At 36.1% G+C, this 27,428-nt stretch overlaps 2 protein-coding genes across 16 annotated transcripts in view; one reads left to right on the top strand and one right to left on the bottom strand.

Moving 5' to 3' along the window:
- Window positions 1-11,049, bottom strand: part of Orc4 (origin recognition complex subunit 4) — a 38,880-nt gene extending 27,831 nt beyond the window's left edge. The window contains exon 1 of one of the 3 annotated variants that reach the window (XM_075985290.1): window positions 10,893-11,049. The gene's annotated coding sequence lies outside the window, so the exon portion shown is untranslated. Of the gene's footprint in view, window positions 1-9,865; window positions 10,151-10,699; window positions 10,860-10,892 lie in introns of those variants that run through there. The other 2 variants (XM_075985289.1, XM_075985287.1) reach the window with 2 other exon arrangements.
- Mbd5 (methyl-CpG binding domain protein 5) overlaps window positions 10,194-27,428 on the top strand; it is a 297,548-nt gene continuing 280,313 nt past the window's right edge. For 8 of the 13 annotated variants that reach the window (XM_075985283.1, XM_075985282.1, XM_075985270.1 and 5 more), the window contains exon 1: window positions 10,862-10,950. The gene's annotated coding sequence lies outside the window, so the exon portion shown is untranslated. Of the gene's footprint in view, window positions 10,292-10,828; window positions 10,951-27,428 lie in introns of those variants that run through there. The other 5 variants (XM_075985274.1, XM_075985284.1, XM_075985276.1 and 2 more) reach the window with 4 other exon arrangements.

Here is a 27,428-nt window from a genome sequence, read left to right as displayed (position 1 = left end):
GATGGAAATAAAAACCTTAAAAGCCCAGATAGAAAACTCAGAGAAAATCTTTTGAGTACAATTGACAAAGAAAAACAAAGACTATCAGATCTTGAAGTAGAAGAAGACTTGGACCATGCAAGCAAAGATGGCAAAATGAAAGAACTGTGGAACACCAGGAAAAAAACAAATCTTAAATTATAGACATAGATGAAGACAAGAACCCAAAGCCAGTGGAATAAAGCAGAGCTTAAAAATATATAGAAGAATACTGTGAAATAGTCCTTCTGTACACTGTGTGAATATATGTTGGTATGACTGGTTTAATACACAAGCTTTATATATATATATATATAAAGAATTTAAGCAAGGAAAGATCCTGGAGGCAGGTTCTGATGTAGAGGTCATGAAGGGGAGCTGCATACTGGCTTCCTTCCCACGACTTGCTTAGTCTGCTTTCTTATAGAACCCAGGACCAGCAGCCCAGGGATGGCACCACCCACCTTGGGCTGGGCCCTCTCCCACTGATCAATAAAGAAAATGCCTTACAGCTGGATCTCACAGAGGCATTTCCTCAATCAGAGGCTCCTTCTTCTGTTGACTCTAGCTTGTGTCAAGTTGATACACAAAACCAGACAGTACAAGATGCAAGAAACATACAGAACAAGTAAAACTAGAAAAGTCCTTATGGCATATTATAGTCAAAACATTAAATAAACAACAGAGAGGATACTAAAAGCAAGAATAAGAAACATCAACAAGTTATCTATGAAGGAAACATACCACAATACTAGCTGATTTCTCAAATGAAACTTTTAAAGCTAAAAGAGGCTTGGACAAGTTGTAAAAACTATAGATGCCAACCTAGACTACTGTACCCAACAAAACTCCCTGTAATAGTGGAAGTAGGAAGAAAAATGTTCAACTCATGGAAGCTGAACCTCTAACATTTTTTAAAAAACTATTGTTCAGGATTTTTGTACTTATCCTGTTTTTGTATGTATGTTTCCATATGAGGCTGAAAATTTTTTTCTATTTCTGTGATGAATTGTATTGGGATTTTGATGAAGACTGTGTTGAATTTGTAGATTGCTTTTGGTAGAATGGCAATTTTCAGAATTATAATCTCATGAATCCATGATTATAGGAGACCTTTAGATCTTCTGATGTCTTCAATTTCTTTATTCAATGTCTTAAAGATTTAATTACAGAAGTCTTTCACGGTCTTGATTTTCTTATCTGAGCTGACAGTACTCCCAAAAGCCAAAGACAAAAACCCCAACAGCAGACATAAGAAGCCCTCTTTAAAAGCTGGCTAGAGCTACCTAACAGAGTCCCCCAAATACAGCCAAAGCTGTTGTCATTTGCTACAAGCTCAAGGTGGAAGGTAAGTCCTTATTGCTGAAGACAGCATACACTTCAGAAACAGGGCCCAGAGACATCTGAGCTTGAACTGACCTGAACACCCTCTCCCCAAGGATTAGCATTCATGGTACCGGAGATTGCCACACAAGCTTCCAAAGGAGGGAAACACCAACAATCCTACCCAGCTATGACACCCGTGAACCACGTCAGTGACCAACATGGTGGCACACATATTTTGGTGGAATTAAGACTCACTCAACAAATGGGATGCCATGCCTGGCACTAGAAACCTAGTAATTACTCAGAACTAGTAATAATGGTTATTAGAGAAGCATCTACAACCATTAATTTGCTAAACCAGCATAATCCCTAATAAAAATCTATAAACGATGGTTTTTATACGCAAAGATAAGTGTAGTCTTCACACCTCAATAAGGAAATTTCCTTCTGAAGAAGATGAAACATCACAACAGAAAACCACAATCAATCAAAATATAGAGTCATGGAGTCTAGTTCTAATGGATATATACAGAAATTATTCCAGGCACCAAAGACTAAATGAACATTCTGTAATGAGGGGAGGGGGTAAATTTTTAAGAGCTAAAAGATCAGGAAGTTTGCTGTAGGACTATGTCTTCTAGTAAAATCAGAAGCTATACTCATAAAGTCTCACCAGCATGACTGCCGAAACATAAGTTGAAACACGAATGATACCAATGGACATTCCAAACTGGACTGGGAAAGAACCACAAGGTCTCAACACTATACAAAAACTATAGGCAAGTTAATAAAGTTTGGAGTGGGAGAGGTGGTTGTGGTAGATTAAATAAGAATGGCTCCCATAGGCTCATATACTGTCAAGTAGGTACTGTCTTGTTAAAAGAAATGTATCACTGGGGGTGGGCTTTGAGGTTTCAAAAGCCTGTGCAAGGTTAAGGTTCAGTATCTCTGTCTTTGTCTCTCTCTCTCTGCTCATGGACCAATATGTAGCTCTTAGCTCTGCTCCAGAGCCATGCATGCCACCATGATGATAACCAACTAAACCTATGAAACCGTAAGCAAGCTCCCAATGCTTTCTTTTATAAGAGTAGCATTGGTCGTGGTGTTTCATCACAGTAATAGTAACTCTAACAAACACAGTGGTCTTCCCCAGGTAGGAGGACGTCAACTGGTCATCCAGTGCCAAATGGTCAACTGTGAAAACATGTATACAAATAGCATTAAATATGGATTCAACGGGCCATATGAAGGACTATATATGTCAGCAATAACAATTCCTGAAAAAAAAAAAAAACCGCGGGCCATGAATTTGAAAGAGAATAGGAAAGAGTATATGGGAGGTTTTAGAGGGAGGAGGGGAAGCAAGAAATGTTGTTAACAAAATTATAATCTCAATAATAAACAAAAATTAATAAAGAAAATGTTAAACAAATTTTAACTCCTAGATCCACAAAAATACCAAGGTAACAAGGTAAACAGTTTCTTCCCACATTTGAGAATCAATGAGAGACACTGAGGATATAAATTTAATGGAGCAGGAGCAGAAAATGGATGAATGTTTCCCTACCTTGACACATTTATATGGGTTCCTATGCCTGACACAGATCTTAAGAAATGCCAAGCATAACTTTAAGAAAATATAGGAACAACACTAAAGACGCAAGGAACTTTTAGCTTTGGACCCGTTTCTTAAATAAGCAGTAAACAGAGTCTAACTTTGAACTAATTAGTATAAAATCTACTAAAGATTTATTTACCATCACTCCTCAAACACATACCAATTCTTGCAAAGCACCAATGAAACTCACACTAATGTTAAAGTAGGAAATAATCATGATCTTATAAACAGATGCTCAAAAACATTTGACAAAATATAACACTGATACATGATATTTAAAAAAAAAATGAAGCAAAGTTGGGTTTTTTTTTTCTGACATGGTAAATACTATTTATAAAAAAAGAACTAGAGCTGGCAGACTTACTTTTAATGTAAAATGCAAAAGTTTCCACTGTTTTTATTCAAATGGTATTAACATCCTTATAAAATGCAAGGTAAGAAAAGTCAAGGACATACACATGAAGGGGGAAAATGGACTTTGCCAAATACCTATTGTGTAAGTTTATGAGTAAGAAATATAAAATTTCCCATTGCTTTCTTATGACACAACATAATTTCCAAATTAAAACAATACTATTCACATTTGCAAACATATGTGGGTGCCTATTTGTGCGTGCATTCTCTCTCTCTCTCTCTCTTCTAGGTACAAATCCAGTAAGATATGTACAAGATCTATATAAGAAAAACCACAACATTCAAGTTAAGAAATTAACTCAGTTTCCCCAACCCAGTGTTAAGCTGGACTTAACTAAAAGGTTCTGCTCTTTAAATTTCATGGTTTGGAATATGTAAACAAAAGACTCCAACTGGGAGGAAATATCTGATCCTATTTGACTAGATTCAAAATACTCAAAAAACTCTTAAAATGCTATCATGAAAACAACCTATTTTAAAAATGCTTTTAATATTTTAAAATATTTTAAACTCACATCTCATCAAATAGGGTGGCAAGAAAGCATGAGATGCTCAATATCATATCCTTAAAGAAATTAATAGAAAGTTTTCTATCACTCCACAGCTATGAGAAAATTTAAAACAACAATTTCATTAATTGCTGGGAAGTCTTTGAGTTAATGATAACACTGCTTGTATTATTTAACACGCAATAGTAATAAGTGTAAAAAGAGGGCAGGACCCTAGCATCAGGGCTTTATTAATTTACTGCTCTTTGCTTCTAACTGTGGATGTAACCTGAGTTTTCAAGTTACTGCTGCTATGACTTTCTCGTCATGATAGACTGAAACCTGAAGCTGAGTTGGGGTGCTTTTGTGTTTTTTTTTTTAAATTATTTATTTACTTATTATGTATACAATATTCTGTCTGCGTGTATGCCTGCAGGCCAGAAGAGAGCACCAGACCTCATTACAGATGGTTGTGAGCCACCATGTGGTTGCTGGGAACTGAACTCAGGACCTTTGGAAGAGCAGGCAATGCTCTTAACCACTGAGCCATCTCTCCAGCCCCTGGGGTGCTTTTGTTAAAATATTTATAACAGCAGTAAGACACTCATGGTATATGTATTTTACTTGAAATTGATGCCTAGTCTCTCATTGGGTACACCTGAATTCAAGTTATTTCCTACCTAAATATCTAAATAGCTGAGATTAAAGCTACATGCTACCATATCCACAATTAATTTTTACTAGTAACCATGGAAACTTAGAAGCAGCACGTTTTTCAATATAACAAATAAACTTATACAGCCCTACAATGATTTTTTTTTACTGTGCTAAATAAAAAGAAGCTATGAAACCATGAAAAAAGACAGAAATAAACTTTAGATAGCTACTCCTAAGTTAAGAAAGAAGCCAAGTGGGAAATGCTACAGACTGTCTAACTATATAGATGATGAAACAGGTAAAACTATAGAAACACTGACAGCAGTCACAAGAGGTATTTTTCCTCCATGACAGCATACTAGAAATACCATATGACATCTCCCAGAGTGTATAGTACACGGACAATTCCACTGTCAACTTTGGACTTGCATTGATCTTTTAACATTGGCTCATTAACTGTAACTAATATAACAAACTAAGGCAGGAGTTCATACTAGAAACTAGGTCAATAGTAGAGAGTGCTGGACAGGGTTGACAAGCAGGGGTGTAGGAACTTACTCCTGGTTAAAATTGCATGTTTAACTTACCTTATACATTAGTTTAATTCTGAAACCAAATTTGCCTCTATGTATAAGAAGACAAGATATTAAGACTAGAAAATATTTTTAAGCAGTTTATTTCCTTGATGGAGGAAGGTCATTGGTTAAAAAAATAAAGGAACTGCTTGGCTGGCCCTCATAGGTTAGAACACAGGTGGGTGGAGTAAACAGAACAGAATGCTAGGAGGAAGAGGAAGTGAGCTCAGACTGACAGCTCTGCTCTCTGGAGCAGAGACGCCATGCTCCCCGCTCCTGGGCAGACACACGCGATGAAGCTCCGACCCAGAATGGACGTAGGCTAGAAGCTCCCTGGTAAGCCACTTCGTGGGCTACAGCAGATTATTAGAAATGGGCTAGTCCAGGTGCGAGAGTTAGCCTAGAAGAGGCTAGATAGAAATGGGCCAAGCAGTGTTGAAATGAATACAGTTTGTGTTATTTTGGGCATAAGCTAGCAGGCGGCCGGGGTGCTGGGGACGCAGCCCCGCCGCTCTTATCACAACATTTCCTGTCTAAGGTAATGATTTCAAGAGTAAAAATGACCACTTCTTGTGGCAGTCCAGGCTCTAATTCTGTATTTTAGAATCTGGGTCAAATGAATCATGGTAAATTCAAAGCTAGTCTAGGTAACACAGGGAGTGCTACAACAGCCTAGGGCTACATAGGGATATCTTGTCTCAAAACCAACAAAACACAAAATAGACGAACAAACATGATGTACTTTTCCATGGTTTATATTTAAAACTGCCTCACAACTCTTTGTTACAGGGAGACTTTACTTGACACTTTTCTTAGTATTGGACAATTACGGTGTTGGGTAGGATAGTTGTCATAGTCTGTATTTTCTGTCTCAGAACAGTTCAGTTACTTTGGCTAATTCTTCTGGTATTAAATTATACAGCTTTAAATGACATTGTTTTTCAATTTTAGGAATCACTATTAAAGCTGATGTAGATTTAGCCTTTTAATACAAATATTCCAACCACTTACATGTCTTCATTACATGTGATATAGGAGACATTAGTAATGGAAATATGACAGTTTAAAATATCAATGAAGTTGTATCTTGGCAGCACGAGAAAAAAGGTGATATACAATATACAATCTGTTTACATATACAAAACAATGCAAATTAATTTCTTATTTTTAATGATATATGTAGTTAAGAATGCTAAAACGAAAACTGAAAACCAGTAAACATACTCTCACTGACACCTTATTTTGGGATAGCTGTCAATGTCTCTGTAATTTCTACGATCAGTTGTCCAGTCCTAAGCAAATGCTACTTGTCAACGTATCCTTCCCACACACTCAGAAAAATCAGGAACTTCTATTACTTACTAAAACAACAAACAGTGTACATGAGGTTTAAAGTTATGATTAGAGGCAGGCTGGACAGATCATCTGCGAGGCCAAAACACTCTCACTTGCACACACTGACATTGAAAGAAATGAAGCACTCTGAAACTACAAGCCCAAATCTAAAAAAGGTAAATCAGAGATAAGTTATATATCCAGTCATTTCTGTGCTGATGACATATACAAAAGATATGGCTGGTAAAAAGGCTGACTCATTTGATACTGCTGGATTATGGTAAAATATCAGAGCGCACTGCCCACCAAAGGTACTCAGACAATCACCTAACTTGAGAAATTAAGGGCAACGTAATTAGGGTAAAGGAAAATGGCATAATTTTAAGTCCTGCTAAATGTTATAAATATAGCGGGAAATTCTAAGATCTTGGTATGAATAAAGTCACTGGCCATTCAGCTCTTTATTCAACCAATCAGAAGGCTCCTCAGTAAAGACACATCTTCACAGTGTACAAAGAGATTATCCTACAGCATATTCATGTAATTTTCCAAAGACCACAGCTGGAACAAATACCCAAGAAATAATGAAACATTGCAAGTCAGCAGAAACACATTCAATCAATTTAGAACCTGTACTAAAAAGACAACAAATTAACTATAAATACATGAAAATGAAAGTCAAGGTTTCAATTTTCAGGAGGTAATCACAAACAGTTCATTTATGTTTTTACAACGACAATGATATATTGATACCAGAAACCACGAGGACTCTCTAAAGCATACAAAGAATTCCACCTCCCCTCATCATAGTAAAATGGCAGAAAAATCATTCCAAACAAAATATTTTTAAAAAATAAAGCAACTTTTTCAATGTACCTGGAATTAGATTGAGAGCTAATTGCTGGATAACAGTAACAGAAGTCACCCCCCTTAAACAAACAAACCAGCAGAATATTATCTTCAAAGTGGTGAAAAACCATCAGAAAGCTGCAAGAAACCTTAATCCCTCAAAACAGAACCAGAACAAGGGCTTAGAAGCAAAGGAGTAAGAAAAGTGGGTGGTTGTCTGCATTAAGGAACTTCTGGAGAACGTACTGATGTAAGAGGAAGAAGATACCAATAGGACGGTCAGAAAGACAGTACAGTAATCAGAAGTGGCAAAGATGAAGAAACTAACTCAACATTCAAAGTTAAGAACACTGCTGTCCAACGTAAGTGTAAATTCCAAGTAATTTAATATTTTCTAATATACTTAATAAACACTATAAAAACAATTCCTACTCATTTGTACTATTTACATACATTTCAAGTGCACAAAAGCCACATGAAGTTGATGACAAATGTACTGAATAGCATGAGAAGAAACCTTGTTTCCTGGAGATAAAGCTAAAAATAAAGTTTAAGGAACAATAACAACATATAAACTCAGACTGTTAAACATACTATCCAGAAGATAAGTAATACTCCAATAACAGATTAGCTATCTGCCACAATGCTACAAATCCCTACGGGAAACAGCAAACTAAAAAAAAAAAAAAACTACACAAAAAACTTATAAAGATGATAAAAAAAACACAATTTCTGGAGTCAGGTGGTGGTGGCACACATCTTTAATCCCAGTATGCAGGAGGCAGAGGCAGGCAGATCTCTGTGAGTTCCAGGTAGCCTGGTCTACAGAGTGGCTCCCGGGCAGCCAAAACTTTCTCAAACAAACAAAAAGCAAAAAAACAAAACCACAATTTGAAAGAATAAATCCAGTCAGTAAGTTTCTGAAAAAGAAATATCTTCAGTACAGAACTGTAATCAAGGCATTACAAATTATAAAACTAGATTAATCAGATCGGCAAAATTAAAATATCGTTGATGAGATGGCACAAGTCAGAGTCTATCACACACCGAAACAGGAGTATAAAATGTCATATCCATTTTAAAATTTGGTGAAACTGAAGACAGACTTATACAAATCACATAGATAACTATGTGCATAAGAAAACATTTATGCAGATATTCATAAATATTCTAAACTAGATCGTTTATAAGTAGTTAAAAACGAACGTAAGTCTGATATCCATCAAGACTAACTGTGACTTTTTTTTTTTTTTGTAAAAGCTTGTATTGGGCTGGAGAGATGTCTCAGAGATTAAGAGCACAGGTTGCTCTTCCAGAGGTCCTGAGTTCAATTCCCAGAAAGCACATGGTGGCTCACAACACCTGAATGAGGTCTGGTGGCCTTTTCTACAGTGCAGCCATCCCTAGCGGCAGAACACTCGACACATAATATATATATATAAATCTTGAAAAAGCTAGGCGCTGATGGCACACACCTTTAATCCCAGCACTAGGGAGACAGAGATAGAAGGATCTCTGTGAGTTCGAGGCCAGCCTGGTCTCCAAGAGATAGATAGACAGCTGGGAACCTTTGTCTAGAAAAAACCAAAAAAAAAAAAAAAGAAGATTTTCTAATAAAGAAGTTTTGGGCCCATCTGACATAATTACCTCCCTCACACAAAGAAAAGGTAAGCATAGGGTAATGGATACATGAATAGGGTCCATTGTATGAACTTGCACCAAATAAAATTTGTAAAATAAAATAACTTGGACGGTGAATCATACTAAGCAGAACTAAAATTGATACTAATAATTAATTCGAGGATCTTCGATTCTTTAAAAAAAATCTTATCAAGTGATTTCGCTCATTAAAGTATCTTTATAAAAAGCAATGAAAAACTAACGACTTTAATTGTAAAGAATATGAAGGTGGAAAAGAAACCGTTAATTCACTATTTTAAAAAAACACCCAGATAAAAGGCTTTCTCTTCTACGCTACAAGGAAAGAAAATTTGGAGGTGTCTCTTCTTTAAGGACAAAACTCAGCATGAGGGAACCACACAATCCCAGGCATTCTCCCTCAGAGCCTGCAGCCTTTTGTGTGGCAGCATTCTGGCAGAGCGTGCAGGGAGCCTTCCCTCAAACCTCCCCTGCCCGTTCCTTGCCTACTGCTTCTCCAAAAATCCCTAGGACGACAGAAAAGGAGGGGATGCAGGATGCGGCCCCGGCAAGACTAACTAGAAGTTGATCCAAATTCACACATCCGGATTGGCTCTTCCAGAAGGGTCCCAGGCTCAGAAGCAAGGGTGAAGTGGGGGGCCACCTGCAGAGAGAGACCCCGGTTTCCTCTCCACGCTGGCCAATCATGTATCTCCCCCTCGAGCCTTCTGCACCGAGTCTCAGCAGATCAGCAGCACTCTGCCCCGCTCGGGGTTCCGTCCTCAGCATCGCCGGGGATCCGGGACCCTGCAGCAGCCCGTCGGCTCCGGGCCTGCCTGGCCTGCACGAGCCTACCTCTCTCCCAGTCCCCCTCAGCCTGACATCTTCGCTCCTTCCGCCCGCCTGCGGCCACAGCCAACCCGACCCTGCCTCGGGACCCACCTTACCTCCCGCAGAGAAGCCTGCCTACCCCGGGGCAACGCCGGCCGTCGCCGACAGTGAGGACCCAGGACGGTCACCTCCTTCCCGGCTCCGCTTTTCCCCAGCTGCAGCCAAGCGCCCACAGCTACTCCCAGCATGCGCTGCGCTCCCACCCCCTCCCCGGCCCCGCCCCGGCCCGTCACGTGATCTCCCGCCCCCTCGGGCCCCGCCTACTTCCGTCCCTCCGCTTTCCCTAAGGAAGGAGGAGGCGGCTGGGGGTGTTAAAGAGTAGCAACTTCCTCCCTCTTCCCGCCCCCGCCCCTCTACCCCCTGCTACAATGTCTTCCGGGTCGGCAGCGCCTTGGAGCCTTCTGGGAAAACATCTCATTTCCTCCCCTCCCCCTCCTCCTGCCGTCAACCAACCAGCCTCCCGTCAGAAAGGGACATGCGCAGTGAGTGCCTCCCGTCTCTTCTACCCGAGTCCCCCCCTCCCCCCCAAGCAGAGAGACCCCAGCAGCAGCAGCAGCTGATGATGAAGAGAGAGGCAGTGGCAGAGGGGGGGCACCTTTTATTTCTATTTTTAAAGGGACAGGACACTCATTTTACCCCACTTCAACCTTGAATTGAGGGGGGTGGGGGGAAGGCGGCTGAGTTCCTCCCCCACCCTCCAGCTCCGAGCCCTGAGTGGGGGATTGAGCCGGAGAGAGGAGAGGAGTTTCTTCTTCTTAGAAAACCCCCATCCACGACTCCTACCCCCTCAGCCCCTCTACTCGCCTGCTCCCTGAGCCCCTTCCACCCTCCTTCTCTGTGGCCGTGAGAGGAGGAGAGAAAGAGACCAAAAGCCTCTTAGCAACACAGACCCTTTGCTGTTGCTGCTGCTGCTGCTGTTGCTGCTGCTGCTGTTGCTGCTGCTGCTGCTGCTGCTGTTGCTGCTGCTGCTGCTGCTGTTGCTTGGCCCTGGCTGGAGACATCTCCCTACACTGGGAGCAGCCACTTCCCCAGCTCTCCTCCTCCTCCTTTGCCTCCTCCTCCTCCACTCCCCCCCTTTATTACCCTTTGTGTCATCCTCCACAGCTCCAGGGAAGGCACTCAAAAGTGGGGGGCAGGAAAGGTAAGTGCGTCTGGGGGGGCTCCATTGCCTTCCTCTAGCTGTGACTTTCACTCCGGGCGGCAGGAGCACTAAACCTCATACGCAGTGGAGCTCCGGGGTGAGGAGGGGGTGGTGCTGGGGGGTGAGTGAAGGAGGGGCTGGAGTGAGGAGGGGTGTGTGAGGTGGGGTGTCCACCCTGTCAGGGAAGGGAGGACACTTTTATTTTCCTTTGCTGTTGTCAAAAGTGGTTTCTCCAGCTACCATCTGATTGTGCCTGGCTTCAGTGGGGGAGACTACAAAAACAACCCCCTCCTTCCTCCAATGAGGCGCCAGGGAAAGAGACAGAAAGAGGCATACTTTCTAGATGTCACTTAAAAAATTACGTTTCGAGAGCTTTCTTCTCTCTCCCCAGGAAAAGCTGCCTGCATTTGTTTCTGAGTGGGAAAATGTCGGGATGTGAATTGTGTTGGAACTGCTTATGCAGTTGTAGACCTGAGTGTTTCTCTTTTTGCTTCTGTCTGTGGCTTGGATATTGACTTTAGGGTTGGAAGACTTGACTGGTGTTTATGTTAAGTGTTTAGTTTCTCCATTTTTTATAATTTTGCCTGAAATTGCATAGCAAATTTCAAATTTTAGTTCATGAGGCCTTTGGTTGGGTTTTACACTTGTATTTTCTTGTAAAATATTTGTTTCATGTTGGACTATATAAAGTTCAAAGCTTAAAATGCTTGAAGTTTAAATGCCACTGGTAATATCTTTGCCCGCATACGTTTCAGGTATTTATTTTCCATAACATGAGAATATTCGCTATTTCATAACTAAGTGGTTTTTTTTTTAACTCTAATCTTTGTAACTTGTCTGAACAAGTCATCCCCATTGAAAACTTTATGTTGTTCTTGCTGCATAGAAGGCCAAACCTCCCCATCAATATTTTGCTGGGTTGGTACCACTTTCAGTTTTAACTGAATTATTTATTTACTGTTGTAAATTGAGACGCGTTTTTCATCCAGAGGTAGTGACCAAATTGTTCACAACATGTGAAGGAAAATAAATTTTTAAAATTCACTTTCATGAGCTAAAAAAATCATCAAGTTGTAGCTAGTATGTTATAGTTAGATACAAATCGAAAGGTAAATCTGGATTTAGACTTATAAAGTAACAGTTTTGATAAAAATTCTGCATTCTGTGTGGTATGTTCTTAGTGGTTTCATTCTATGGTGCTCTATTTTATTTATATTTATATATCATTTATATTTCAAAAATAGTGCTGTTTTATTTCATAAATACTAAAAATATATGTCTGTTGTAGGCCTCATAGCTGCATCTTACATTGGGAAGTGGTATTTTGTTTCATTTATGGATTTCTTTCCCCTTTTTTGAAGATGGATGCACACATTCATCTCCCTATTCTCTCTCTCTGTGCTCCTCTCTCCGTTTTTAAAAACTGCTTTGGTTTCTCTGATTCTATAATTTATGTCAACAATAGGAGAATAGCAATTTGATCAGCAAGAAGGATGGAAGAAATAGAAATCTATAATGATATTTGACATAGTATCTTTGATATAGTCTTACAATGTGATGATCCTTTTTGTTTGCTTTATTTTGTTTTCTTAATGGTAAAACCAAACCATTTTATACTCATATTTTAGTGACTGAAAGTCAGTACATCTGTAGAAACTTGTGCAGTAAAATTTTAATTACCAACTGTGTATAAAATAGACATTTACACACCGGCGGGGAACTGTGTAGCAGTATACAGTCTGGTCCTTTTTCTTTCATTTCTGTTATAAATTTGAACACCTTTTTTTAGCCTTTCTCTGAGATGTGATTGCTGCACTTGAACAGAAATCTGTGCTAGTTTCAATTTTGTCTTCCATCATAAGTATTAGTAATATTGTTAATACTAATACTCCTAAGCTTTTCTGTTTTTTTTACACACTTAGCAGTCATAATACAATGGATAGGAAGGAGAACTTATTAAAGGCACCTATGTTAATTATGCACCTTGTATAGACAATGAGATAGTAGTTGTCTAGTGGGCAGCTGAGTAAGAATTTACAGGCTGGAACTTAATGCCTGTGTTTAGTTTGTGTTTCCTCTGTTTTGAGACAGGGTCTTTTGCATATAGCCTTTTGAGTGGTGGGATTACAAGCGTGTGCTACCAGACCCAGCTGTTTGTATTTTCCTTTGAAAGAGTTCCTATTCTCCTAGTTACTTAATCCCTACTACGGTTAGACCACTCTGTATTTTCTGTAAAGGAGATAACAACTTATGGCTTGAAAACCTTCTATATATTTTTAGAATGCTTATATTTTAAGTGTTAAGTACTGTTGATATTTTAGGAGACTAATTTTTCAAGTCGATAATACCTTGGAGGTTACATTATATAACTCGTCACTTTCCAAGCTGTAATATTTAGAAGACCTGAAGAATTTACTCAAGATTCCAAGATTATGACCAAGGGTTTTTGGTCAGAAATGAAAACTTTCATGCCTAATTCCATGTATGGCAGTTCAAAGTTTTACACAGAGGCTTTTCTCGAGACAGAGTCTGTGATCTGGAAAGCTCTATCTAGACCAGACTAGTTTAATTCACAGAGATCCACCCGACTCTGCCTCCTCAGTCCTGGGATTAAAAGCAAGCAGCCAGCATGCCTGTCTAGACTGATCCTTCCTATGAGTGTTAAGGTGCATAGCTTTAGAGCTACGATTTGCCCACCTACAAAGCAGTAATTTGATGTTGCCTCTTGAGAGGCACTAATTTCACTGGTTGTGGATTATTTTTTCAGAATCATTTAGCTTTCTCTACTACTAGTCCCCACTCCCCCACCCCCAGTTAATCAGCTAAGTAAATAAATTTTTACTCTTGAAGTGAAAATCCTTATTTACAAAATCAATTAGAATTATGAATGTTTATTTATGAGTTTGACTTAATGAACTACGTAAGGACAAAACTTTTCATCTGATTAGACCTTGTATGCACCTCATTCATAGCAAACATGGTAGGTACATAGTAGGGCCAACTGGCTGACATAATCCATATGATTTCTAAAAATAAATATAGTTGTTTTTTTTTTCCACTCAAGAAGTGTGAGATTAATTCCCTTTCCTCTTTCCCCCCTCCTTCCTGGTATACTTCTCATTACCATGAAAGTTTTTTTTTCCTTGAGAGTTTTTTTTCTTGATATTTGCTGTGGCTCTCACATTTTCTAATTAACAGTTAAATTAAATGCTGTTAAAAATGTAGTACTCATAATAAGAATTAAAAAGATATTTCCTTCTAATCCTCATCAGGATAGAATTTGAGAAAAGTGGCTTATTTTGAGTAAGCAATTACTTAAAAACTTGATTAAACATGTATTTGTTCACTGTTCCCTTGTTTCATCTCAGTGAGCGAATGATATCGTAGAATGTTGGGATGAGTAGGCCACCTTCACCAGCTCTATAAAGCGGTCGCAGTCCTTACTTAGGTGACATGTGTCCCTGACTTTGTTTTTTTTGGTCCTTACCCAGACAATTATCAGCTTTCCAGTTCTCTATGGATATGAAGATTTACACCTAGTCATCAGTGGGACCCAATGAAGTCAGCCAGAAAGCCTATATCCACTTACGTGTCTTTGCAAACTTTGTTGGATTTTTGAATGTCTGTGAAAAATAGATTGTGCTTAGAAATTAAACATCTGTAGAATGTCTTCTTCTCCTAGGCCTGTGGTAGGCATCTGAAAACAAGGGTAGGCTTGCAATCCCATGTTAAGAGAGTTAATTGTATCCCACAGATGCATTGGTCAAGTATTTTTCTTATAACTAAAATTTTATATTAATAATAATAATATTGTTAGGTGGGAAAATGAATGTTCCAGAAGATTATTACTATATTTTATTAGAATAGACTAATATAACAAAATTTCTACTTAATATTGTACTTTAGAGATTTTCAATTCATACACAATTCATGAGCTTTAGACTATGAAAGTCATTTATTTGGCTACATTGTTGAGTTTTTATTCTAAATATAATTCTTTAATTTGAAGATTATTAAAAATGTTCATTAAATGTTTTCAAATAAAAAGCAATTTTCTCCAAATTTAATGTTTTGCTTTCAATATTTTTTTCTGTTAAATCTTAGACAGCAGATAATCTTTCATGGTTTATAGAAAAGTATACATTTTCATTTTGAGTGCTTGAATATTTTGTACCATACTTTAAGCAACTCTTAAAATATAATTGAAGTCCAGTAATTTAGTACTGACTTTTTTTAAGTTTTAGAATTTTTAGTATATTCTAGGCGTATTTCTTCAAAATCCTCATGAAATTTTTTTTTATTTCTAAATCAGTTGAAATGTTTAATACTGCTTATGTGATACTGCTTCTATAGTTTTAATAAAATGAGTCAGAATTTTCTCAATAGATGAGTTCTTTAAAAAGCAAAGAATCCTGTCAGTTTCTTTAATAGCTTTAATACATAATTGAACAGTACCTTGGAGAGAAAAAGCTACATTCGCTTCTCAGTTTTGGCCATGTATGTTTGAGAATAATGTTGATTTGCAATTGAAGTAAAGGAGTGGATGCCTTTGCTGACTAGTTTAATGCCATGAGAAGTAAATTGACTCTAAATGGTAAATTCAGAACTCTTTCACATTCATTGTTTGTGTTTTAGTAATACTCAGGACTTATTGTAAGTGTGTAGCACCTTCATGAATATATCATTTTTACCCAGTCTTTCCATTTGTATTATTGTGTCATGTTCCAAATGAGGAAATCGTTTACCAGTCAAGTATCTTTTACCATTAGACGGCACTAAGCACTGTATTGCATTAGACATAGGGTACTTCTTAGTTCACAATACAATCATAATAAAGAGTTTTATCTATCTGTACTGTGGAAAGAATTAGTAAAATGATGGCTCTGATAGCTTTATAAGTAGGATGATAAAAAATTTTTCAAAGTGTACAGGATGGATGGAAAAACAGACCAAATTGAAGTCTCTTATAGGATGCAATCCAGTGTGCAACTTAAAGCATAAGTAGTCAGTCTTCCCGTTACAAAAAGAATCATAACATGACAGAATTCTTTATTTGTCCTTCCTTTAACTGGCATGGAGTTACATTTAGCATTTTGCTAAATGAACTTGGAGATTACAACAGTATCTAACAGTATGTAACAAGGTATTTCTTCTAACAATTTTTATACAAATATTTTATTAGTGGAATGCCACAAAACAACAGGGTTCTTTATTTAAAAGCAGCTACCAAATTAAAATGATTTTTAGTGCAGTAAACCAGATTTGGGTTTATTTATTTATTTATTTTGCTTCTTTTGCTTTCTTTAAGAAAAAGGGAAGTTAAGTCAAAATTTACTATTTTCTTAATGAGTTAATCTGGAGGTTCTGTCTTACTAAATGCATATTCACACTGTATACTCACTTTGAGTTTCATTCTATAAGCAGTATGCCAGTTCTTGGGAACATTTTGAAGTGCTAAAAAATCTGTTTTTCTGTTGTAGAATAGATAATTACAAATGATTTCTGACATATGAGAACAATAAAAAATGGAAAAGAATAAGTCTGATCCAAAATAATTCTTTTAGATAACCTAAAAGTAAGTGAAAAGTAAGAATCCTAACTCTTTAGCATTTCTGTTGAGGAATTACATAATACTTTAATGTTGGAATAGCTCAGTATGTCTTCATAGAGAAAAAAAGGTGAGATATTTATAGACTAATACACATTAATATTTATTTTTTAATATAGGTGGACATAATGGAAATAAAAATGCTAATGATGTTGAAGAAGCTATAAAGCTTATACTTCTTTCAGAGTTAGATATGATGAAATTTTCATCTAGCATAGTTGGCCTGTAAAACCTTTTCTTAGAGAATTTTTCATTAAATTCCATAGAATTGAACAAATTAGCAGAATATTGCTTTAAAGGAATAAAATGAGTTATGTAATCAACTGTGAACTTTGCAGGGGTGAAGTATTTGTATATTGGTTCTTTGCTAAATTCTTTGTTAGATCAAAAGTTTTATCAATCTGGAAATTTTTTCGTTTGGTATTACTGTTAAAGTCTTGTGCTGATTGCTACCCCACTTCTTCACTGCATGTCTGTATGTCAGAACCTGGAAGTACATATGAAAATGTTTCCTAAGATCCAGTCTTAAACTTTATTTTCTTGTTGCTATGGTTATTGTTTTTTGTTTGCTATGAGTAAAGACATGTTAGCCATTATTGTACTTAATCCATACGTTCTTAATATTAGGATTCAAAGCCATAGTTGAGGCTGCACTCCTTACTGTAGTAAGCAAAACAAGTACTCCACAGTCAAGGAAAACAAGTATTGTTGTTTTACGTCGCTTCTTTGTTTGGGATATACTGATCTAAAGTGAAACTGCCATTTAAAGAAGGAAGGGATTTTTATTTGCAAATTATAAAGTTTTTCATTAATAAATATCAAATATCAAAATATTTAGAATGCATGTTAGTACAGATAGAATTTTTTTAAAGCATTATTCCAAAAACCATTTTCCTCTTTCCACATTAATCACAATGGAGTTTGTGCTAAAGGATTTCTTGGCCATTTTAGAGACTAATCTAGTTAAAAGGTTTGTTTATGCTTCCCATCTCTGTTCTGCTGATGGCATTACAATGCTGGCCAGAGCCAGACATCTAACTGTTTATAACATTCAAATTTCAGTTAAAGCTACAGTGTTTAGTTCACTACGTAGCAGCACACCCATGCCAGCTAGAAGGATTGCTGGTAATGTATGTGGTGATTTTGTTACCAGAGGCTATGCTAAATTTTGCAACTCCTAAGAATATTTTTTTAAATATAGAAAGTGTTAGCATTTAATTCTTCTTATAGATGTATAAAATCAAACTTTCCTATAGAGATAATATATAGTATTTTCTATTTCTCTTTAACAATTTCTTTTGATGATACTAAAACCTAACATTTTTTATTATTTGCTTTCCTAATGTTCCAGTTTAGCTTCTTTCTTTCTTTAAATTTTTTTTATTTGCTTATCAATTGATTTGGATCCTGGTTCTAGTTGGAAGAACAGAATAGTATGCTGCCTTTCCCCATAGAAAACTAGGAGTCATATTCCTGGGTTTTTATGTATATGTAGGAAGTCTACATGCAAATAACAGATTTTAACTCAATCCTACATTCTTTTCTGTGCTGTTACTCTTGCAGTTCTGTATTTTAAGTAGGTTGTTAAGTTGTTTTTCTTGTTATAAAGGAATAATGAATTTAATGTCTTTAGCTGTTCATCTATTTTTGTATCACCTAGTCATAAATTGATTTGACATGTGTGTGTACCTAGTTTAATTTAGTAGGCACTTTTGCTAAATTATTACTTTTTTCCTACCGTTGTTTTACTTCTCTTATACATTGACTTTCTGTATATATTGTAAAAATGTTTTTTGTTGAAAGCAAAATACATGCAGATATAAATGTATCATTTAGGAAAGATGAAAATTTATATAGACTCAATTGTTAGTAAAATCTTTAAATAGTATAATTAAAAGATGCATTTGGCTCACTTTTTAAATGAAAAAACAGTCTCTTTTTTATGGAATAATATAAGATAGTAAGTAAGAAATACAATGTGATATCTGAAGATAAGAATGAAAACTATACAAAATTTATAGATTTGTAGGTTAAATACATGGATAGATTTCTAAGATAAGCTAGGTAAAAAAAGTAAGTCAACTAATATGTACAATATGTTGTCATTTTTTAAAAAATATACTATCTTGTTATGTTTAAGAATGTGTATTTGTACAGATAATACAGTGCTTATTTTCTACTGTACGTGTCATGAAAGTATAGACTCTGCCATCCATCCACCCATCCATCCATCCATCCACCCACCCATCCACCCATCCATCCATCCATCCATCCATCCATCCATCCATCCATCCATCAATCTATCTATAAACAGACCTAGAATACATTAACTAACTTATATCTTTTGTGTATTGAAATCATCCGTCTAGAATTCTGATTAAGTTAAAGAACTCTGTATTTGTCTGTTTTAATATTACTTAGGTTTGATTTCAATATGTTTTTATTTATATTTTCAAATTTATAATGAAAAAGTACATTTGTATATTAAAGTAACAAGAAAAAAAGGACCCATAAAAATTGCAGGCCTAAGCAAATAGTTTCGTGAATAGATCCCCGAGTACCTTGAGGAAATTTCATGTTGTTAAAGTCATCATAGATTGATACAAAATCGGTCACACCAATCTATTCTTCTTATGTAAGAGAGTGAAGTCTTGTCTTCTGTAATGAAACTGTATGTTGAAATATTTTATTTATTGGATATCCTTCTAGTCTACACCAAGTGATAATTACCCAAGGGTGTAATTTAGGAAGTTTTAGTCTAAAATAGAAGGAATGCATAGACCGATTGTAAAACATTTTCATCAGTGGTACAAATTATTGTGTGTTCCCTGAAATATAGATCACATACATCACTTGACATTTCTACAGAGTTTTAGTATTTAGCTACTGTTTTTAATAGAGGACAAAAATAAAGGAGAAGGTTTTGAAGAATAAGGATTTTTCTTTTAAAGTGACTGAGTATGTCCTTGGAAAATCAACCTTGGAACTTTTGTAAAATTATTCAAAATGAGTATGTAAATATGCTTAGAAAAGAAAGTGTCAGAATTCTGTAAGGCTAATCACCATATACTTTTTGGGAAGGATAAGTTAATGTGGATTTATATAGAGGAAAAATATTGAGTTGTTACAGAAGGAAGTGATTTCAGGCAAGGACAAAGCTAATGAGATGAGAACATTGGCAAACTTACTTATTAATTATTATTTTGTTGTCATTATTTTGTTTGTGTTTGTAGTCAGGATCTTACTCTGTAGATGAGACTGGCGTGGAACTCAGAGAGCTCTGCCTATCTGCCTACCCCTATCTCACAAGTGCTGGGATCAAAGGCATGCACTGCCACACCCACCCCTGCAGGCAGAACCACAAAGACTAAAGTTAAAAATAATCTAGTAAAGTAACGATGTGATTAGAAATATGATACCTGTAAATTTCTGGTTTTACTTTTTTATTTCCCAGAACATAAATCAGAAAGGAAATATGCAGAAAAATAGAAGAAAATTATTTGGACAAAAATTAAGGAAATGAATAACTGCAGTGAGGACTAGAAGGGCCACTGGTTTCTGAAACTAGTGTGTCTGGATATGAGTTGGGAATGAAGCACTGTGGTTCAGGTAGTAAAACATTACCACATTGCAGCATGGTTTTTTGTTCAGTTTATTAAAATTCATACCCTGGTTAATCCTTGAGCAGTTATGAATAGTAGACTATAAAATTAAACATATTACATATAGATGCTAAAAGTAGAAAAGGCTAGCTTAGGTTTTCTCGATTTAATTTATGGATTTTGATTGATGTGATTTATCTTGAAGTAGTCCTACAGTTACAAACTATGATATTCTGCCCTTACCACCAGGAATTTTTTTTCCCTTTTGAAAATAGACAAATTTATTATGACAAACACGATGCTGTATCTTGTTTCCAGATGAAAAGAGAGGCAATTTATATTTGAAAATTCGATTCTCACTAATTAGATGTTTGTTGTTTCCTTTTTACCAATGACTTGCCATTACCTTCCTTAAACTAATATATGTTGATAGCTATTGTGTGCTTACTGAGATGTGTGAGTGAACATTAGCATGCTTCTCTGTCTTCTAGAACTAAACCCAGGAGGTGGAAAAGGTTATTAATCAAATAATTGTGCCGATAAATGTAAAATTAGAACTTTTTGTCATGGAAAGTTACATGAAGTTTACTATTAGAGGTTTCAGTGGAAACAGGAGACATCTAATTGTGAGGTAATGTTTAGTTGTAATTTCTCTGAGTTTCCTTAATCAGGATTGAGAAGCATTTCCTGAAAAGAAAAGCCCAAGGACTTTTAGAGGCTTAGGTACAAGCAAAACTGCAAAGACATTGAAAGCAATACTTTCCTTGATCTTTGGGTTAAAACTGAATATAGACAGATAGTCTTTGTTCTTAATGAGGAAAGCTCACAATTAGTTATAGGTCGGCTGTTACTAAAGATGACTTTATTTCACTCTAAACCAATAATGAACTTTCCCATGCAGCCATGATCTTACTTTCAGATCTCATAAGACTCTTTTAATACAAATTTATTGGAAGCTATGAACAGAATATACTTATCTAGAGATAACTAGGCAGAGCTTAGAAAAGGAATTAAATTAATATGTCTTTAAGTTCAAAAGAGAAGGACCTAATTGTGATGCCTAATCGATATACTGAAGTAAAAGCCCATTTCAGGTATGAGATAGTTGATAACAAATGAAGTTATGGGACGTAGTTGTGTGGGGCAACTTGTGAAGAGGACAGTAACACATGGAACAAATCAAAGCAGAGAGAAGACAAAACCATTATAAACCATGCAGGTTTATCTTTAACTAGAATGTAAACACTTCACAAATTATTTCATGTACTGCTAAGAAAAATAGTGCTGCACAACAATGGTAATACAAATATTAACATTTTTGTTCTGTTCATATGAACACATACAGTCAGAAATGGTAGTAAATGACTAGGCTGCACTCCTTGTCTCACTCCATGATGTTAGCCTTGAATAGTTTGGTGTATCTAATTTGCATTAGGATTTTTAAAGATAAAATTGAAGGAATGTTAGTTTACCTTTTTAATATAATGTTATCATTGAATTGTGTTCATTCCGATTGAGCTTTGGACACTACCTTATGTTTTTATTAAATAGTTAGCAGTCTGATTACTAGAGGTTTGAGAAACAGAATACAATAAGAACATGTAAGAACATGATAAAATTAATGTATTAAGTCCGAGGTTAACAGCAAAATATCAAAATATGAAGATGTATAAGAGTGAAAATATATTTAAACATTCATTAAATCATTGGGATACTACATGACTTAGGGTTTGATAAATTCTTCCAATGCACTAATTTTATTTTACTTTTTTTTATTATTTTTGGTTTTCTTAGATAGGGTTTCTCTATGTAGCTTCGGAGTCTGCCTGGAACTCACTCTGTATATCAGGTTGGCCTTTAACTCATTGAGATCTGTCTGCTTCTGCCTCCCAAGTGCTGGGATTAAAAGTGTGAGCCACCACCACCCAACTTCAGTGAACTAATTTTAAAGATGAACAGTTTGTAAAATAAATTTATCTTAATATTCTGGGATTCTCAGATATAGGAGATCATCTTCCCCTCCCACTCCTGCCTTCACCTCCCTTTCCTTTCTTTCTTATAAAATTACATTTATTTGTTTAATATGTTTGTATTTGTGTGTTTGTGTATTTGCATGGTTGTGCACTGAGAAGTCAGAAGATAACCTACAACAGGGCCAGCCGGTTTTTTCCACCATGTGGGTCAAGGATTGAACATGTCTTTAGTCTTGAGGGCAAGTACCTTTACTCCCTGAGCCATGTTCCCAGCCAAGACTATGCTTCTTGATGTTTAGAGTTATCTATTTACTTATAAATACAACATTCTGAGAGAGAGAGTATACATAGCATGGATACTTCACATATTTTTTCAGTACCTAGAGGAGTAGTGAGTTAATAGACCACCTCAATTTGAAAAGCTTATTAGAATACTTGAAAGGAAAACTTACTGAGTTTAATAACTCTGGTCAGATGTACTTTCTAAATGGGAATAAATATTGATTTGGGCATTATTCAGGAATTGCTGTGTTCCTTCTGCTTTATACCTCTTTATTATCTTTCTAGCAAAGCATATTCCTAAGGATACTAGTTCTGTGATAAGCGAGTAGTATCCCTGCCCCCAAGGGTTTCTTTATCAAATAAGGTTAACAATTCGTGATTATAATTAAAGAATGGTAGATAGGGTTTATAGCATATGTTAAGGTTTATCAGTGTAAATTTCAAACCTCTAATATAATTGTTAATAATCTACTGAGTACTTCTCTGTGTGCCATGTACTGTGCTAAGAATTTTATAGGTAGTATAATTCTTCTATTTTTAATAATATACTTTAATATATATGAATATGATCCCAAAATCTTTTCTTGACTTTTTTTTCTCTTTTTTCTTTTATTGAAAATAGATTTTTTTTTTTAACCCCTTACCTAGTATATCCTGATTGTGATTTCTGCTCTCTTCTCCCCGTTCCTCTCTAACTCCCTGCCCACCTGGATCCCTTTTTGTCTCTAATTAGAAAAAACAAACTGATTCTATAGAATAATAAAATTAAGATAAAACAAGAAATGATACATCAGAATTGGGCAAAACAAACAGAAGGAAAAGAGTCCAAGAAAAGGCACAAAAAATAGACTAAGGAATTCCATAAAAACACTAAACTGGAATCCCTAAAATATACACAGAGAATCTGCTGCAGATCTGTGCAGGCCCTGTACATGCTTTACTCATGTTGATTTTAGGCCTTTTTCTTCGTGTCTTCTGTCATCTCTGGCCTTTACACTATTTCTGCCTCCTCCCGGAAAGAATTCTCTGGGCCCTGCAGAGAGATATAAGATGGAGATATCCCATTTATGACTGAATGTTTCAAAGTTTCTGACTGCAAAATGTCTGTCAGTTGGTATTTCTATTTGTTCCCATCTGCTGCAGTAGGAATCTTCTCTGATGATGGCTGAGCAAGACACTCATCTATGAGTGGAGGATAATGGAATGTCGTTGGTGGTGATTTCATTGTTTTGTAGTTACAGTTGATTTTGTTTTTCAAGAACAATGTTTAGTTTTACTCTAGTTCCCTGATATATCTTTCATTTTCGGTCACCCAAGCAGTGCTAAGAATGGGTTCAATCTCATCAAGAGGGCCTTAAGTAAAATCACATAGTTGGTTGGTTACTTCCACAGACTTTGGGCCACCATTGTACTTGCATATCTTGCAGGCAGGACACCATTGTTGAGCCAAGGGTTAATGGCTCTGTTGGTGTTTGCATTTCTCTTTGGTAGCATGCAGAATACCTTCCTGTACCAAAGACACTAGAATGTAGGGATGAAGGCTCTATGTAGCTACCAGCTCAACTCCTTCATATTCAACGACTTGTGTAGTTATTGTCTTTTGTAATAAAGTCTTGCTGTCAGTTTGTGGAGAGCAACCTATAGTTTTGGCAACAGCCTGGGTTGTTTGGTGGTTCCCTTGTGATGGACCCCTTTGGTCAGCAACTCAATTATATGTAACCAATCCCAGTAATTGCAGCTTCATTTTGTGACAAGAGATGTCCAGTTGGTGCTCTGTTTTCCCATTATTTGACGATTTCATTTAGAACACCAATATATATATATATATTTACTTTAGGAAACTTCTACTTTATTTAGTTTCCATACTAACCCTAAATTGGCCCTTAACTCTCTCCCCATAGTCCCTCCTTCATCCCCCCCTTCCCTTTCCTCACTTGATTCTCCCAGCCCAGCCCAGCCCAGTCCCCATTCTTAGCTTTCTAGTCTATTTCCCTTTCCTATCAAGATCTGTCTGTCTTCCTGTCCCCCAGTCCCTTACTCTATATGGTTCTACAGATTGTGGCTTGGTTATTATTGACTTAAGTTATTACATTTAATTCTTTTAACAAGTAGCAAAAGATAAAAGTTCTAAGAAACAAGTAGGAAGTATTTCTTATTTCTTTCTCTTTATAAATATAGGCAAATTTTCTTTAAAGAATGAAAGAGTAAAATAAATATCATTCTTTTGCTGCATCTTTATAGCACTGGGAAAAAAAGGTCACAGGCTTTATCCATAAAGCTAAATGCTAAATTTATCGTGTGCTTCCACTCGCTTCTAGCCACAGTGTTCACTGGTATCAACAATAAGCCATTATGTCATTTTTATTACTAAGCAGCAAGCCCTGGAGCTTTGAGAGACACCCCTTGACCTGAGAGCTAGCTCTTTGCACTGCATCCTGGAGTACATAGTCGGGGGGGGGGGGCATTGAGGTTCTGCACTGTATTTTTTATAAGGAAAATGATTTTGTCATGCTTTTCTTATTTTGATATTTAAATGTAAAGCATATGAACTTTTTGTATCTTGTAGATATTCATTAACATTTTCCTTTTGCTTCTCTCTCCCATGTTTTATTCTTTATGAAGTTATACAATGCCTTGTAATTGAAAATCTGGTCTAATTCATCTTTATGCTACTGTGTACATTTCTTTTTTTTTTTTTTTTTTTTTTTTTTTGGTTTTTCGAGACAGGGTTTCTCTGTGGCTTTGGAGCCTGTCCTGGAACTCGCTCTGTAGACCAGGCTGGTCTCGAACTCACAGAGATCCACCTGCCTCTGCCTCCCGAGTGCTGGGATTAAAGGCGTGCGCCACCATCGCCCGGCTCTGTGTACATTTCTTAACAATTAAAATATTCTATAAAAGTTGTGGAACACACATTATAGAGAAAGTCAAATAATTGTAGCTAGGTAATGCATGCAGTCTATTTAGATTTTATAGCTTCGGTTTTGGTAATCTTTTACTATCAATAAAACAAGAATATAAATATATTTAATCTGAATTTTTGTATATTAAATTGGTAATATTACCAAAATGGTTAAGAGCATGAATGTGATATATTTCGACTCAGTGTTATTAATAAAATATATCTAAGAAATGTATCTTTCTCAGTGTGTGTGTGAGAGAGAGTGCATGTACGCTCACATACTTTACAGTAATGCCAGACGCATGGGGAGACATGATTGTGCACATTAGTATTTATATCTGTTGTTATGTATTTAAGTACACAATTATGAATGCATATTATATAACTATATAAAATTCGCTTAAATCTATAACCAATGTACATAATTATAAATAGTGTACTATATGTATGTTATAGAAAGATAATACATAGTATGTTTTAGGAAGTTAACAATGTTTTATTTCATAGGATGAAATGAATTCGGTTTGACTTGTTCTCTCCATTGTTTGTCATAAAGAGACTGAGATACAGATAATTCAGAGCCTTTTAAAGTATGACAATAAAAAAATAAAGTAGAAAAACTAAAATACTCTGTCAGAATATTCACAATCCAAGCTATCTTTTCTGTTTTATTGAGAATTCAAAAAGCCTATCAGCTAGCAAAATAAATGTTCTCCAGAAATTTCATTGTTTTGTGTTGGTGTCTTTTTATTTAAGATTGATCCACTCAGAGGTTGTGTAATAAATTGCATTAAAATCAGATGGGTCTATTTAAAGTCAAACAGTGGCCTAGCTCTCCCTTACGATACTTCACGTTTGAATATTTTATCTTAGTCATCAATTGGCTTTCCCCTCTCTTATGAACTAGTCAAACTTTCTTACTCCTAATGCTGTCTGTACTCTATCCATGCGGGTTCAATGTGGTTTTGTGAACAATCGTAGATGCACCTCAGTATTTTTTCTTTAAACAGGATACTGAAGTTTAAAGAATGTATTACTATAAAATTTTTTTTAAAATCCTCTAGGTGTATGCAGCAAATGCTATATTTTTGTTAAGACATTGCAAAAGTTTCTTAAAAAGTGTTTATGTTTTCTTATATACTGTGCTTTTCTTATATACATCAGCTTAAGAATATTGAGAACCAGAAGAAAACTCAAGATAACCATATCTGAGAGTATTATAGATGGTTACTTATCCAACAAAACAGGGGAAAAAAACAAAATATATAATTTCATATAGCATCAAAACCCACATATATATATGTGTGCGTAGACACACCCACATAAAAGCAGAATGAATTTTCTCTTTAAACGGATTTGGGATGAAATTCAGTGGTAAAAAAACATTTTTGAAACCCTTGGTTTAATTTCTCCAGTATTAAACAAAAACAAGCAAAATGTGTCAGCATGTAATGGATGTGAGAGGACGACTTCTGGAGTTGGTTCCTCCTTCCACCTTTGCCTTAGGTTCCCAGGGATTGGACTGAGGTGTTTGGTCTGTGTGCCAACTGCTTTAGCTGCTGAACTTCTTTACCCACCTGTCCATTTTTCAGTATGGACAGGTATCATTATTCAGTATCATTAGTATGATACACAAAGTTCATACTAATTTTCACATCTGTTACTTAAATACTCTGGACTAGTTTTTAAATGTTATTTTTGCTTGTTTTGATATTCATTCTGCTGGTTTTATAAATAAACTTGGAAACATGGTTCTCTTAATTTTCTTAGTTTAAAAACCAGTTTTATAGATCCTGATGTAATAAAGCCACTTTAAATTTCTTCCAAGAAATCTTGTATTTAAATGTATTTTTAAGTTATACTTCATGAAAAAAAGATTTTTTTCAAAATGAGACAGTTACAGACTATCCTAAAAGTCAATATTGTTTAGTAAGAGACATCAGGCTCTAACTTAAGGGAATAATAAAATTTTCTAAAGAAGGAAATTGTCTTAAAGAAAAAAACTTGTTTCTGTTTGCATCTCACACACACACACAGGAGAGAGAGAGAGAGAGCGAGAGAGCGAGAGAGCGAGAGAGAGAGAGAGAGAGAGAGAGAGAGAGAGAGAGAGAGAA

This window comes from Microtus pennsylvanicus, chromosome 9 (genome assembly GCF_037038515.1).
Source record: "Microtus pennsylvanicus isolate mMicPen1 chromosome 9, mMicPen1.hap1, whole genome shotgun sequence".
NCBI classification, from domain to species: Eukaryota; Metazoa; Chordata; class Mammalia; order Rodentia; family Cricetidae; genus Microtus; species Microtus pennsylvanicus.
This window is presented reverse-complemented; position numbering and strand designations above follow the sequence as displayed.